Source organism: Astyanax mexicanus, chromosome 7, assembly GCF_023375975.1.
Source record: "Astyanax mexicanus isolate ESR-SI-001 chromosome 7, AstMex3_surface, whole genome shotgun sequence".
Classification (NCBI taxonomy): domain Eukaryota; kingdom Metazoa; phylum Chordata; class Actinopteri; order Characiformes; family Acestrorhamphidae; genus Astyanax; species Astyanax mexicanus.
The window spans coordinates 55879251-55895000 of NC_064414.1; positions in this window are offsets into that span (position 1 = coordinate 55879251).

A 15750-nucleotide genomic window follows, 5' to 3' on the forward strand; every position below is an offset into this window, starting at 1 on the left:
AACCTATAAATAGCAAAATCAGAGAAACTGATTCAGAAACTGTTGAAGTGCTAATTACAGAGCTGTAATTATACAATGGGTCTCACCAGAAGAGGCTGCTTTTGCTTGTCATCAGCTGCCAGAGCCCCGAGAGAGCACACACAGTTGTCCTTGCTGTTTCTCTCTGGGTGGGTACAGTACAGTAGATGGCGCTCTCTCTTTCCCCTCATCACTCCTAGGGTGATGTAGCACTGTGATGCTACTCGGTAATGCTGCAGCATCAGCAGAAGTTCAAAAAGAGGCGGAGTCTGACTTCACATGTATCAGAGGAGGCGTGTGCTGGTGTTGGAGCATCGCTAGTCCACACATCCAAAGCAAAAATCATTAATCAATGCATCTAGAACAGAAGTCAGTTGTAACAGAAACGGGCCTCTAACTATTTCTATTTTTTACAAAATAGGTTCAATTGGTTAATTTGGCTCAACTAAACTAAAATGGAAATTTGACTAAAAAAATGGTCTGCATGCAGCTAATTAGCCATGAAACCCAAGCTACGAAGCTCCTGGCGGTACAGTTCTGGTGCAATTTTAATGCTAGATTTTTGGGACACTTGGGCTTTCAACTGTCTGTTCATCCTAAAATCCTGAAACAATATAAACAACAACTGCCAGACAGTCAAAAATATAGAAATATAGAAAGGGTTTTCTATCGCAGGACAGCGATTAAATATATATAAATATATATATATCATCATCAGGCTGGAGGATGGTACTCCAAAATTCCTACAGCCTGGAGGGAATCTTAGACACTCCGTCCTCTCAAACTGTACCCCCCGCCAACCACCCCCCAACCACCTAAACCAGAACAGCACACACACACACACACACACACACCAGATCCGGTCCCACCGCTCTCCAAACGAAAGTAATATCATTCGCATCTGTCAGCCCTATGGCATCCCAAATTTGAACAGTATTGATCGGCATATTGATCAGGCAGCAGATGCACCCCATTGTACCGATGCTGAGCTTCATAAACGATATTGCAGTGTGGAGGAATTACGGCTGAACCCTGCTGAGACGAATTTCCTCCTTCACCGTGTTCATAACACACACCGGGGTTCATCTGCCAATACACACTCGCGCCGCGGAGGCTAACGGACTGAAGAAGCTAACGGACCAAAAAAACACTGTTCATCTACTTCACCTGATAAAAAAACACCTTTCTGCACACTTAGCGAAGAGGGAGATAACAAGATAAGGAGATAACGCAACCACACATCATTAGAAAGTGGATCAGTCTGATTACCATACTATACTCAGCAACCGGGGTGCTGGTACAAGCAGTTTGGGATTGATTCCTATGTAATATATATATATATACATATACACACAGACGCTGCAGAAGCTAACAGACTGAAGAAGCTAACGGACCAAAAAATACCGCTCATCTACTCTACCTGATAAAAACAACACCTTTCTGAAAACTTACTGATGAGGGAAATAACAAGATAAGGATATAACGCAACCACACATCATTAGAAAGTGGCTTGGGCCAGTTCTCATACTATACTCAGAAACCGGGGTGTTGCTACAAGCAGTTTGGGATTGACTCCTATGTAATACTTGACAGACATGGAGTTGATACAAGCAGCTTGAGCCAGTTTTCATACTATACTCAGCATCACAGGCTGATTTCCACATTACATTATCCAAAGAGGGAAATAACAAGATAAGGAGATAATGCAATAACACATCATTAGAAAGTGATTCAGGCCGACTCCCAAACTATACTCATCAACCGGGGTGTTGCTACAAGCAGTTTGGGAATGATTCCCATGTAATACTCGACAAACACAGTGTTGGCACAAGCGGCTTGGGCCAGTTCTCATATTATACTCATCAACCGGGGTGCTGGCACAAGCGCCACAGGCTGATGTGGTGGCTAACAGACTAAAGAAGCTAACGGACCAAAAAACACAGCTCATCTACTCTACCTGATCAAAAAAACACCTTTCCGCACATTTAACGATTAGGGAAATACCAAGATAAGGAGATAACGCAACCACACATCATTAGAAAGTGAATCAGGCCAATTCCCATATTATACTCAGCAACTGGGGTGCTGGTACAAGCACCACAGGTCGATTTCCTCATTACATATACATATATATATATATATATACACAATTGCGCTGCAGAAGCTAACAGACTGAAGAGGCTAACGAACTAAAAATCAGATAATGTATGGCAGCATCAGCTAAGACTCAGTATTGGCCCAACTTTTAAATAAGTCGAATGAGGTTTATACTCGTGAACCAAAGAGATGGAACAAGCAGCTTGGTCTGATTCTTTATTATATGTGGCAACTGGGGTGTTGGCACAAGTGGCTCAGGCCAACCCCATATTACACTAGACAACCGGGGTGTTGGCACAAGCAGTTTGGGATTATTCCTATGTAAAACTTGACAAACACGGAGTTGGCATAAGTGGCTTGGGCCATACTATACTCATCAACCGAGGTGTTGACACAAGCCCCACAGGCCGATTTCCACACTACACACATATGTTAGCATGTTAGCACATGCTCAGCAACTAGGGTGTTGGCACATGCAACTTACGCCAATTCCCACATAATTTCATAAAACGGTGGTGGTAGTGTGATGGTCTTTAGGTCTTTTGATTTACTTGATTTACAACTTGCTGTAATTGATAAAACCATTAATTCTGCTCTCTAACAGGAAATCCTGAAGGAGCATGTCTGGCCTTCTGTTTGTGACCTTAAGCTCAGGTGTACTAGGGTTCTGCAGCAGGACAATGACCACAATATATATGAATGGTTAAAAAAATTAAAGGAAGGTTTCGTTTCCATCGTCAGCAGCAGCCTGTCACTCACACAGACACAGAGACAGTGCTGTCTATCTACTTTTTCTTGGGATGTGACTATTGCACATGCGCACATCTCGATGACGATGCTTAAACGATATATATTGCGCAGCCCTAACGGAAACTGTAACCAAATCCATAACTTTATATCTTTAGCGACAGTAATAAGCTGCTGTAACTTAGTCTTAAAGAGATCCAGTAAAGAGAGAGAGCGTCAGTTTCAGAGCGGATGCTTCTGCTTATTTGCTCACAGCAGACACGACTCGTGTTGCATTGTGTGATGCAACTCTTTTTTCCTTATTGAAAGCTCTCCTTCTTTCTGTGCATCACTTAAAACATGTTGTCCAGTCAGCAGCAGCAGCCCCTGTTTATATTTATTGTATGAGCTCTCTGTAAGCACGCAAAAAGCTGCAATGATTACGTTGGTGCTGCTGCTCCGATACCCATCTCTGCACTGTCAAGAGCAGGACAAAACAGTCAATGACATTCCACCAGGGGCGGCCGGTTTCCCTTTAAACAAAAAACACACTCAGAAAGAAGCCGGGAGATGGATCCATCACACACAGACACTTATACACACATATATATATATATATAAATAAATATATACACACACACTCACTCAGGAGTCCTTCTTTATTTCTCTGTTTGGTTTCCTGCAGCTTGTAGCTCCGTTCAGCGTTTTAACTATTAATGCAAAAGTCCTGGTAGGATTAAACAGGCCTAAAGAAATCCAGGGGATTTTTTTTCGCGAGGACATGGCAACATTGGCACGTTGTCAAAGCTAACACACTCGTCTACAGATGCGGCGGGGATTTTTCGGGTCTCGGCGGGCGCTGGAGGCTTCGCAGCGCGGGGACTGTGTGTGCACTTTTGTTGCGTTTTGTTGTAGCATTCGCCCTCGATCCCTCTCTCTCTCTTTCTCTTTCTACCGCTCTCTCTCACTCCTGCTCTCTCGCTCCCGGGCGAGCGGGGCGCAGTGTTTGGGCCGCGGAGGAAACGCAGGCCACGCAGGCCACGGTTTGTCATTTAAATTGTATGAAACCGCTCCAGACTACCAGGAGGCCCCGAAAAACTCCTCATCCAGCATTCACTGCCCTCCAGCCACGTAACGCTATAACTCCAGCATCACTACACAGCCCTCTCACAACTCTCTCTCTCTCTCTCTCTCGCTCCGCCGCTCTCGCTCACCCCGGCTCTAATGGCTGTAACTTCCCCTCTAACCATTATCGAGCCGGAGCCGCGGCACGGCGGCCCGACTGCACTGGGAATCCACCGGAGACCAGCAGAGCCGCAGGTGTGAACATCTCTGACCTCGCGCTCCGTTCACCACAGCTCTGCTCTGTAGAGCTGCACCGATACTCACTCCAACACGTCTGATCTGATGCCTCACACTCTTACATCCACACTCAACTCAATATTCACTACTTTATGTAGGAAAAATAGGCAAAAAATACTTTCACCACTGCCCTATACATTAAAAAGCTCATGAATGGATAAATGGCTAAATGAATGAATGGGAGGGTGGATGGATGGATGGACAGACAGGTGGATGGATGGGTGAATGGATGGATGGAGTGATAGATTTTATGCATTAAAATGGGAATAAAATACTTTCACCACTGCCCTATACATTAAAAAGCTCATGGATGGATAAATGGCTAAATGAATGGATAGGAAGGTAGATGCATGGATGGATGGATGGATGGATGGACAGACAGGTGGATGGATGGGTGAATGGATGGATGGATGGAGTGATAGATTTTATGCATTAAAATGGGAATAAAATACTTTCACCACTGCCCTATACATTAAAAAACCCATGGATGGATAAATGGCTAAATGAATGGATGGGAGGGTGGATGGATGGATGGGTGAGTGAATGGATGGATGGATGGATGGATGGATGGATGGATGGAGTGATAGATTTTATGCATTAAAATGGGAATAAAACGCTTTCACTACTGCTCTATGAATTAAAAAGCCCATTGATGGATGAATAGATGGATAATTGTCTTAAGGAATGGATAAGAGAGTGGATGGATGGAGTGATAGTAGATGGATGGATAAATGGATGGATGGATGGAGTGATAGATGGATGGATAATGGGTGGGTGGGTTGATAGATGGATGCATAAGTCAGCTCAATTTTCACCAATTCATGTAGTAAAAATGGGCATAAAAATACTTTCACCACTGCCCTATACATTAAAAAGCTCATGAATGGATAAATGGCTAAATGAATGAATGGGAGGGTGGATGGATGGATGGACAGACAGGTGGATGGATGGGTGAATGGATGGATGGAGTGATAGATTTTATGCATTAAAATGGGAATAAAATGCTTTCACTACTGCCCTATAAATTAAAAAGCCCATGGATGGATGAATGGATGGATAATAAGCTTAAGGAATGGATAAGAGGGTGGATGGATGGATAGATGGAGTGATAGTAGATGGGTGGATAAATGGATGGATGGATTCAGTGATAGATGGATGGATAATGGGTGGGTGGGTTGATGATGGATCCATGAGTCAGCTCAATTTTCACTAATTCATGTAGTAAAAATGGGCATACAAATGTTTTCACCACTGTCCTATAAATTAAAAAGCGCATGGATGGACAATTGGATGGATAGATTGATGGATGAGTGGATAGATTGGTGGACAAATAGATGGATGGACAAAAGTGTGGATTGCTGCAAAAGTCCGCATGCAGATATAGAAACAGTATAAGTTGGTATAAGTTGGCATAAAAATGCTTTTACCACTGTCTTATAAATTAAAACGCTCACAGAAGCTACTTTTGGGAAGTGTTGGGTAGCGTTTGGTTAGTGTTGGGTAGTGTTGGATGGGTGGGTGGGTTTATGGATGGATGGGGTGAAGATGGATGGATGGATATGAATGGATGGGTGGGTAGATGCATGGATGGAAGGGTGAATGAACAGGTACATGGATGGATGGATGGATGTGCCAAACTTGTATTCAATGACTGAACCAAATTCTGTACAAAAACCTTCTATCTCCAGAGAAAGTGGATCATGCAGCAGGACAATGACCTGAAGTGCATAAGTTGTTGTACCAGAGAATGATTCAAGAGGAGTAAATTAATGTTTTGGAATGGGACCTTAATCTAATGGAAGCTGTTCTATACGGAGGTATGGCCTCTAAGAGGAAATGTTAACTTTTAGTTCATTTCACACCTTTACCACTCATGTGGTACATAAATAAATACATGAGCAAGTATAATATTTTTGTTTTGTCTGATAATTGATAAATTCTCTTTATCTACTTTTACGTCTTGTGTGAAAATCCGAAAATGTTTTCTTCCATATTTAAGCAGAAATGTAGACATTTCTAAAGGGTTCACACACTTTTAAGCACCACTGTATTTGTACGCTACACCTCTGCAGATGATTTTACCTAGTTTTATGGGACACAGTTGGATTGGCGTGCAGGACTGATCTACAGATACTGGAAATGTTTAGATATAGGAGTTTTTGCTGTAAAACCCACACAGACAACTCCACCCAGATAGGGACATGAACCCAAAATCCCAGTGCTGGGAGGCGAATGTGCTAACCACTAAGCCACCGTGCCAAATAAGTAAAGTAAATAAGGATTATTTTACTTAATAAATAAATGAGCAAGTACAATATTTTTGTTTTGTCTGATAATTGATAAATTCTCTTTATCTACTTTTACGTCTCGTGTAAAAAATCTGATAATGTTTTCTTCCATATTTAAAGGGTTCACTCTCTTTGTTTTAAGCACCTCTGTACTCTCTGGACTTTGTACTCTACACCTTTGTAGTTGACTTTACCTGTAAAGGTATATCTGCAGTGTTTGTACTTTGCTGTACAGCAGAACTGACTTTTTTTTTTCAGATTTCCACAGGTCTGTAGAACACAATTAAACACAGTTAAACACAGTTAAACACGGTTCAGCACAGTTTTTCCCGCGGTACGTCTGCTCTCAGGTCGAGCTGTGTCTGTGTGTGGTTGGGCAGCGGTTCCCGCGCTCCCGGCCCTGCTGTAGGCTCACGATCTTACACTTAATAATTACATCCCCTCTCAGACAAAAACATTGTCAAAGTCCTGCTGTAACACCTCATAACTCTGCTCTGGCGCGGGGTCTCTGCGGTGGAAAGGGCAGCCGGGGCCGTGAATCACGCGGCGGGGCTGCTGAGTGTCGGCGCTGTCGTTAGGCGGGGGAGGAAGGGGAATTAGTAACGGCAGTTTGCTGGACATAATGTCACCATTACGGCCGCTTGGCCGGCTCACCCACACGCGGAGCATCGCGAGTTGATGACTCGGCAAACGCTTCCCCGAGCTTTTCCAGATCGTTGAGGTTTTGCGAACTCTGGAGAATTTTACGGCGCAGGCGGGGGAAGACTTGCGGCCGCGTTTTTTTTCCGCGGCGTCTTTCGCTGGACGCGGTGATCTCTCAGTGCGCGCCGCGCTGCCAGCGCTTCAACTTAACGTCTTTTCTTTGGCTACTTGGCGATAATATTTCAGTCGAATGTCGCCGTTACGCTAAACCGGGGCCTCTCGCGCTCTCTCACTCTCTCCGGCTCCCGTCTCCAAACGTAAAGCTCCTGAGGACGACGCCCCCCCCGTAATTCCACACCGCGCAGAACGAACACGGCCGGGGAAAGAGTTCCTAAGTAATCTGAGTTTGTGGCTTAAAACACAGAACAAAGTGCTTCCAAGTGGTGCCTGTGTGTATGTGTGTGTGTGTGTGTGTGGTCCAGAAGGAGGTTCTGTTCTGCCAATACGGACCTCCAGCTCTCAACAGCACGACAAAGCCATTAAGCAGCTGCTCTGACTTTACTAATGTTCTTAATGCGCTGAGAAAACAGCTCACCTTAAAGCAACATCCCACACTTCTACAGCAGAGACTGATACAGAACTGGAGAACCTTTCAGTGGAGGTGAGGAACAGATTCTGTGTACTGAGGGAATCCAGAGCCAGTGTGGTAAAGAGGGATTCTCGCGTGAATGTGAGAACCACTGATTTAAAGAACCTCGTTTCTAAACAAGGAGATCCTAAAAACAGTCTGAACAAACTTTAAATAACTTCATTTTGTTAAAAATGATCTAAAGCCTAAATCAGGGGTGTCCAAACTACGGCCCGCGGGCCATTTGCGTCCAGTTTCCTCTTTTGGAGCGGCCCGCGAGGTATTTTAGAAATAGAATGAAAGTTGGCCCGCTGTTAAGCAGGTTTTTATAATGTGAGATTCAAAGTTTGAACGCTAGGTGGCAGAAACGGGCCAAAGAGTCTAAAAGCAGAGAGAGTGCGCATTTCTAGCGCAGAAAAACGGGCCAAAGAGTCTAAAAGCAGAGAGAGTGCGCATTTCTAGCTCAGAAAAACGGGGCAAAGAGTCTAAAAGCAGAGAGAGTGCGCATTTCTAGCGCAGAAAAACGGGCCAAAGAGTCTAAAAGCAGAGAGGGTGCGCATTTCTAGCGCAGAAAAACAGGCCAAAGAGTCTAAAAGTTGCCGTAATTAAGGAGTTTAATATTAAGAGACATCATGAAATGAAACATCAATTTGAAAAATCTTAGTTTACACAACACTGTCAAAGATAAAGACAGTAAGTCAAGTAAAATGGTGTGTAAATGAAATAATCAGGAAAAAGTATTATTTAAAGTGGTATATTTCATTATTTGTTTTATTATAGAGTCTGTGGTCCGTGACTTCAAATATATTTCTCCTTCAGGCCCCAAACAAAAAAAGTTTGGACACCCCTGGGCTAAATGCACTGCTTCAAGAGTGAACCCTAAAGAATGCACTGAGAACCACAACTTTAAAGAACCATTTAAAATAATAAGCAGATTTCCTGAATGAAGGACCCACGACAATCAGCTTAAGAACCACTTTTTTATTAAGAAATCATTTTCTAAATAAGGTGGCTGTAGGCACTTGTTGGAGAACCATTTTTCAAAGTAAGAGCCCCCTGAGGAACAGTCTGAGAGCCACTACTTTAAAGAACTACTTTTTGAGTAAGGGGAACCTGGCTGAGAACAACATTGTGAGAACCACTGCTTTAAATAACCTTGTTTCTAAATGAGGAGACCCTAAAAAAACAACTTTAAATGATTTTTTTTTTGTTAAAAAGGGTAGCCTAAGTCCATTTCTTCAAGAGTGAACCACTCTTTTAAAGAATACCCTAAAGAACGCCTTGAGAACCACAACTTTAAAGAACCATTTACAATAATAAGTGGACCTTAAATAACCTTAAAACGTTTTAAAAACATTTTTCCAAAAAATGTGGGCACTCAATGGAAAACCATTTTTCAAACTAAGAGCCCCCTGAGGAACAGTCTGAGAGCCACTGTTTTAAAGAACTACTTTTTAAGTAAGGGGAACCTGGCTGAGAAAATTTTAACTGCTTTAAAAAACCTCGTTTCTAAATGAGGAGACCTTAAGAAACCATTTTCTTTAATGACTGTAAACTGAGAACTGCTTTGAGAACCACAGTTTTAAAGAAGAATATCTCTAAATTATGGGAACCTGGGAAACAATTTGAGAAAAACCTGAGAGTAACCTAAGGCCTGCATTGGGAACACATTGAGAACCACAACTTTAAAGAACCATTTTAAAAACAGTACATACAATTTTTTTGCATTTTTATGAATGAAGGCCCTGTGCGAATCAGCTTTAGATCTGAGCACATCCTTAAATTCCAGTATGTTACAGAATAGACTTTAATGTTCTATGACTGGTCTATAAATGTCTTAATGGTGCAGAACCCGCATACAGTATTTAAGTGATGTGCTCCAGTGATATATGAGCCGAGCAGAAATCTCAGATCGTCATGAATTGGTTCCTTAGTCTAGACACAGAGAGAAGGTACAGATCCCTCCCTCAGACAAAGTCTCCTGACTAATCCTGCTGTGTACTCTACAGCTTTACAGCTGATTCTCTCAAACACTTTATTAAGAGACAAGAAATTCAAGTAATTAACTCTTGATGAGTTCAGCACAGCTGTTAACTGAAAGCCTGAATTCCAGGAGACTCTACCTCATAAAACTGACTGAGAAAATCCAGCAGAGATGTGCGAAACTGATCATCTAAGCTGTCATTCTGGTTTGTTTAACACTTTGTTTGTTTTTCTTTATAGTTTGGATGAGTTGAATCACTCTAATTTTGTCCGACCTGTTCCTTTAAACCCAGCATGACGAATGAAACCCCCTAAAAACGTGTCGTCCGCTGCTCAGAACCACACGGCCATTATATCCAGAAGGTTGAGTGAGTGAAAGAACCAATAAGGAAAAAGAGCAGTCCAACAAATCAGCATTTTAATGCCGCTTGTCACCGTGTAATGTCCTCAGCAGGACGAAGTGCTGACCTCGGGAAAGTGGAGAAGACTTCCAGAAATCCCCCGCCACCCTGACATATTCCTGCACCATTCCAAACCAAACACGTATAAATCTTCAGTGTTCACAAGCAGATCTCCCAGCAGCACCAGAACCACTCCAGAACCCAGCCCACACCTCACACAGCCTGGAGCCCAGCCCACCAGCGCCCCTGCAACCCGGGACCAGCCCACTAAATACACCAAATATACTTTCATACACATATATATATATATATATATATATATATATACACTGTATGTAAGAGTGTATATTTGGTATACTGTGTACATATATATATATATACCAGAGTTCAAAAGAGGACAAATTGTTGGTGCACGTCTTGCTGGAGCATCTGTGACCAAGACAGCAAGTCTTTGTGATGCATCAAGAGCCACGTTATCCAGGGTAATGTCAGCATACCACCAAGAAGGACCAACCACATCCAACAGGATTAACTGTGGACGCTGTAAGAGGAAGCTGTCTGAAAGGGATGTTCGGGTGCTAACCCGGATTGTATCCAAAAAACATAAAACCACGGCTGATCAAATCACGCAGAATTCAATGTGCACCTCAACTCTCCTGTTTCCACCAGAACTGTCCGTCACCACAATCAATTATTTTAAATTAACGATAACTTACCAATACTCTCTATACATTTATTTTTATAAAATATTAATACTGGAAACAAATAAATAATGCAACATAACAAAAAAAATCTAGCAGGTCAACGCAGTCAACAATATCTCACTGGGAGGTACACTAGCCAAACATATCCTCTAAAATGGCCTTTTTTATATAAGGTAGCAAGAAATGCACTTTTCCACCTTCTTGTGGCAAGAAAATAAGAGAGCACTTACAACTGATGAGTTTCTTTGATTTTATCAAATTAAAAACCTCTGGAATATAATCAAGAGGAAGATGGATGATCACAAACCATTAAACCACCAAACTGAACTGCTTGAATTTTTACACCAGGAGTAAAGCAGCATAAAGTTATCCAAAAGCAGTGTGTAAGACTGGTGGAGGAGGAGAACATGATGCCAAGATCCACAAAAAAAACTGTGATTAAAAACAAACCAGGGTTATTCCACCAAATATTGGAATAATTTATAAACTCTTAAAATCTCTTTATGAATATGGACTTGTTTTTTCTTTGCATTATTTGAGGTCTGAAAGACAATGTAAATGAAAATATTTTTATTAGGAATTTTGGAGAAATGTTGTCTGTAGTTTATAGAATAAAACAACAATGTTCATTTTACTCAAACATAAACCTATAAATAGCAAAATCAGAGAGATTTAGAGAGTATTAATATTTGTGTTTGTTGGAGCAGCAGATCAATAAATTAGCGTGGAGAATTCCTGTTATAACAGAAGAAAATGACTGGAAAAGCAGAGTTAGGCAGTAAACAGTTAACGAGCGGTACAGTGTATTGTGAAGCCTCGAGTGCTGCCGCTGCTGCTGCCGCTGCTGCTGCCACTGCTGCTGCCACTGCTGGATGCGGTTCACCCAAACAAACAAACAAGCCCACAGCAGCGCGAGGTTAGCGAGATGACGGATGGTCGGCAGTTGTAAGCGGAGGCAAAGGACAGTAAATAACAACAAATCACGTCACAACAAGCAGCAGAATGCGCTCCGAGGGGCTCGTAAATCTAAAGCCCACATTAAACCGGCCTGTCTGAATTCACAGCTCGGAAAATCTGCAGCGAGCGAGAGCGAACCCGACCCAGCGCCACTCGCTGTCACACGTATGACAAAGTAATTAGGCTAATTAGCTTTAATGCTTCCTGGATTAAAAACAGCTTGGGTTCGGCTCGCTGCAGTTTGATTTTATGACTATAAAGCTTTTCACAGTGACAGTTTGTCACAGAGCAGATTTACTTTGATAGAAAGGCCTGGAAAGACTTTCTTTCTTCACAGTAAAAAATGCACTCATGCAATCATCAATTTTGTATATACAGGATTTGGACAATGAAACTGAAACACCTGTCATCATTTTAGTGTGGGATTTTAGGTTGCATGTCTAAATTGGAGCAGCCTGGTGTTCAATCTTCATTAATTGCACATTGCACCAGTAAGAGCACAGTGTGAAGGTTCAATTAGCAGGGTAAGAGCACAGTTCTGCTCTAAATATTACAATGCTCACAACATTATGGGAGACATACCAGAGTTCAAAAGAGGACAAATTGTTGGTGCACGTCTTGCTGGAGCATCTGTGACCAAGACAGCAAGTCTTTGTGATGCATCAAGAGCCACGGTATCCAGGGTAATGTCAGCATACCACCAAGAAGAACCAACCACATCCAACAGGATTAACTGTGGACGCTGTAAGAGGAAGCTGTCTGAAAGGGATGTTCGGGTGCTCTGTAAAAAAGCTATTTAAAAAGGAACATACTGGCAACATAAAAAGAGACGAGAGCATGTTTTCTTAACATCTGATCACATATCAGCATCAATTTATCAGGGTCTGGGGTTGATAAGGGATAGGGGTTGGTGGTGTTTAGTGGATGGTAGGGTTCAGAGGTTAAAGCGATTCAGGGATCTGGGGTTGGTAGGTGTCTAGCATTGGTAAAGCTCTGGTGCTGGAATGGGTCTTGCATTGGTAGGCATCTGGCATTGGTAAGGTCTAGCATTGGCAGGTGTCTGGCGTTCGTAACAGTCTAGTATTGGCTGGGGTCTGGTGCTGGAATGGGTATTGCATTAGTAGGCATCTGGCATTGGTAATGTTCTAGCATTGGTAGGGGTCAAGCATTGGTACGGGTCTTGCATTGGTAATGGATCTAGCATAAGTAATGGTCTAGCATTGGTAATGGTCTAGCATTGGTAATGGATCTAGCATAAGTAATGGTCTAGCATTGGTAATGGTCTAGCATTGGTAATGGATCTAGCATAAGTAATGGTCTAGCATTGGTAATGGATCTAGCATTGATAACAATCTAGAACTAATAAGGATCTAGCATTGGTAACAGTCTAGCATTGGTAACTAATACAAATAATTTAAATACTGTGTTTTTGAAAATCGATACAGTATTGCAAAATAAAATATTGTGACAAATTCAATATATCAATGTATCTTTACACCCCTAGTTGGTGAGGTCTGGGGTCGGTGGGGTTCAGGGGTTGGCGTCAGGGGCGACGTGCATGACAACACCACCTCTTCACTCGTTTTTCCCAGTTGGAGCGGTTGAGCAGGAATGCAGTGGTGGCTCTGCAGCTCAGCAGGGAGAGGGAGAGAAAGAGAGTGAAAGAGAGAGAGAGAGAGAGAGAGAGAGAGAGTGAAAGAGAGAGAGAGAGAGAGAGCAGGAAATACTTTCCCCCACCGAATGTCAAAGCTCAGCCTGTTTGCGACGGTGCTACCTATGGGACACATTAACATCCTGTGTTCTCCTGAGCGCCACTCCTTAAAACTCCAACACACTCCCCTCACTCTCTCACGCATACACACACACACACACACTTAAACACACACACACACACACTCAACCTCTTTGTTGTCTGGCCTCCAGGGTCGCTATGGTTGCCGGGTCTGTCCCCACATCGCTCGCTGGGTTTGGTCTCACGCCCAGTTTTGATTAAATCAAGCTGCCTGTTTTTCTAGAGAGAGAGAGAGAGAGAGAGAGTGGGAGAGAGAGAGAGAGAGAGAGAGTGGGAGAGAGAGAGAGACAGAGAGAGAGAGAGAGAGAGAGAGAGAGAGAGAGTGGGAGAGAGAGAGAGACAGAGAGAGAGAGAGAGAGAGAGAGAGAGAGAGTGGGAGAGAGAGAGAGAGAGAGAGAGAGAGAGAGAGAGAGAGAGAGTGGGAGAGAGAGAGAGAGAGAGAGTGGGAGGCAAAGGACAGACACACACACACTCACACACCGCTGCCAAACGTACAGTACAGCAGTGACACACTGTTCCACTCCAGTCACACGGCCTGTTCTACACACAGAAACTAAATCTCAGCCGGAGAAAAACACATAAATCTAAATTAGGCCGGAGGACGTGAAGAAAGACCCGCAGTCTTGTTAACACATTCATGCTCACCTCCAGCTTAAACCCGCGGGTCACGCTGCATTAACCCGCGTCCTGCCACCTCCCAGCACCAGGTCCTGCTCCAGAACCCACTGCAGAACCTGTAGAACACGGTCCCGCACAGCGCCGGGGGGTCGAGTTTCAGCACGACACCACGTCTTTTTCTTCTTCCATTGTTTAAACAAGAGGATAACCCTATAAACATCTATAAATGTCTATAAACGTCCTGTATAAGATCTGAACCAGGTCAGAACCATCAAAAACAAGTGTTTCACACTGTAAACCAACCGGACAAACCAACCTCCCATCAAAATGTTGTTCTTTGTTCCTTTTTTCCAACTAAAAAGTCAGAACATCAGAACCAACAGCTTCAGTGCTGGTTCTAACCCCCTTGTTTAATCTTATACTATAATTGATCAAACTATCGCTTTAATATAAAGACTACAATTATCTAACCACTTTAATCAGAGGTTTAAAAAATAACAATTGCTTTAATCTTTATATAATAATTATATTAAACTAAATTTTTACTTTAATCTGAGGCAATTTATTTAATGGGCTGGTTTGCTATATTTTCATTTGAAAAAAAAACTTCATTCCAAACTATCACTTTAATCTGTGATTATATTTGTATAAATTTTCACTTTAATCTAAGATTATATTTGCCCAAATGTTCACTTTAATCTGAGACTATAATCGACTAAACTTTACTTTAATCTGAGACTAAAAAAGACTTAACTCTCAATTTAATCTCAGATTATATTAAACTAAACTGTCACTTTAATCTGAGACTAAAAAAAGTGAAAAAAGTGAACTATCACTTTAATCTCAGATTTTATTAAACTAAACTATCACTTCAATCTAAGGCTATAATTAACCAAACTGTCACTTTAATTTGAATCTATACCTGAAAAAAACCTATAATTTAATCTGAGAGCATAAAAGATTGTGAACTATCATTTTAATCTGTAATTATATTTGACTAAGTTTTCACTTTAATCTAAGATTATATTTGCCTAAATATTCATTTTAATCTGAACTCAAACAGACTGAACTATCACTTTAATCTGAGACCATAATTGACTGAACTTTAACTTTATTCTGAGACTAAAAAAAAAACTGAACTCTTTAATCTAAGACTATAATTAACCAAAGTGTCACTTTAATCTGAGAGCATAAAAGATTAAACTATCACTTTAATCTGTGATTATAGTAAACTAAACTATTACATTCAAATTACTGATTTAATCTGAGACTATAATTAACTAATTAACCACAATATCAGTGTAATCGGAGATTATAGCAGATTTATGAATTATGGATGAAAGCTTTGATGAGTTGAGGTATGATTTTGATGGGATGCTGTTCAGACTGAAGTATGGCTTTAATGGTGGGGTGAGCGTTATGACAGTGGGTGAACGCTGCTCAGTAGTTGATGAGCTATAAATGCAGCGGGTTTGTTTATAGAGCTGCAGTTTCACTGGGAAAGTGTGAAGTGTGTGAAGTGTGTGTGTGTGTG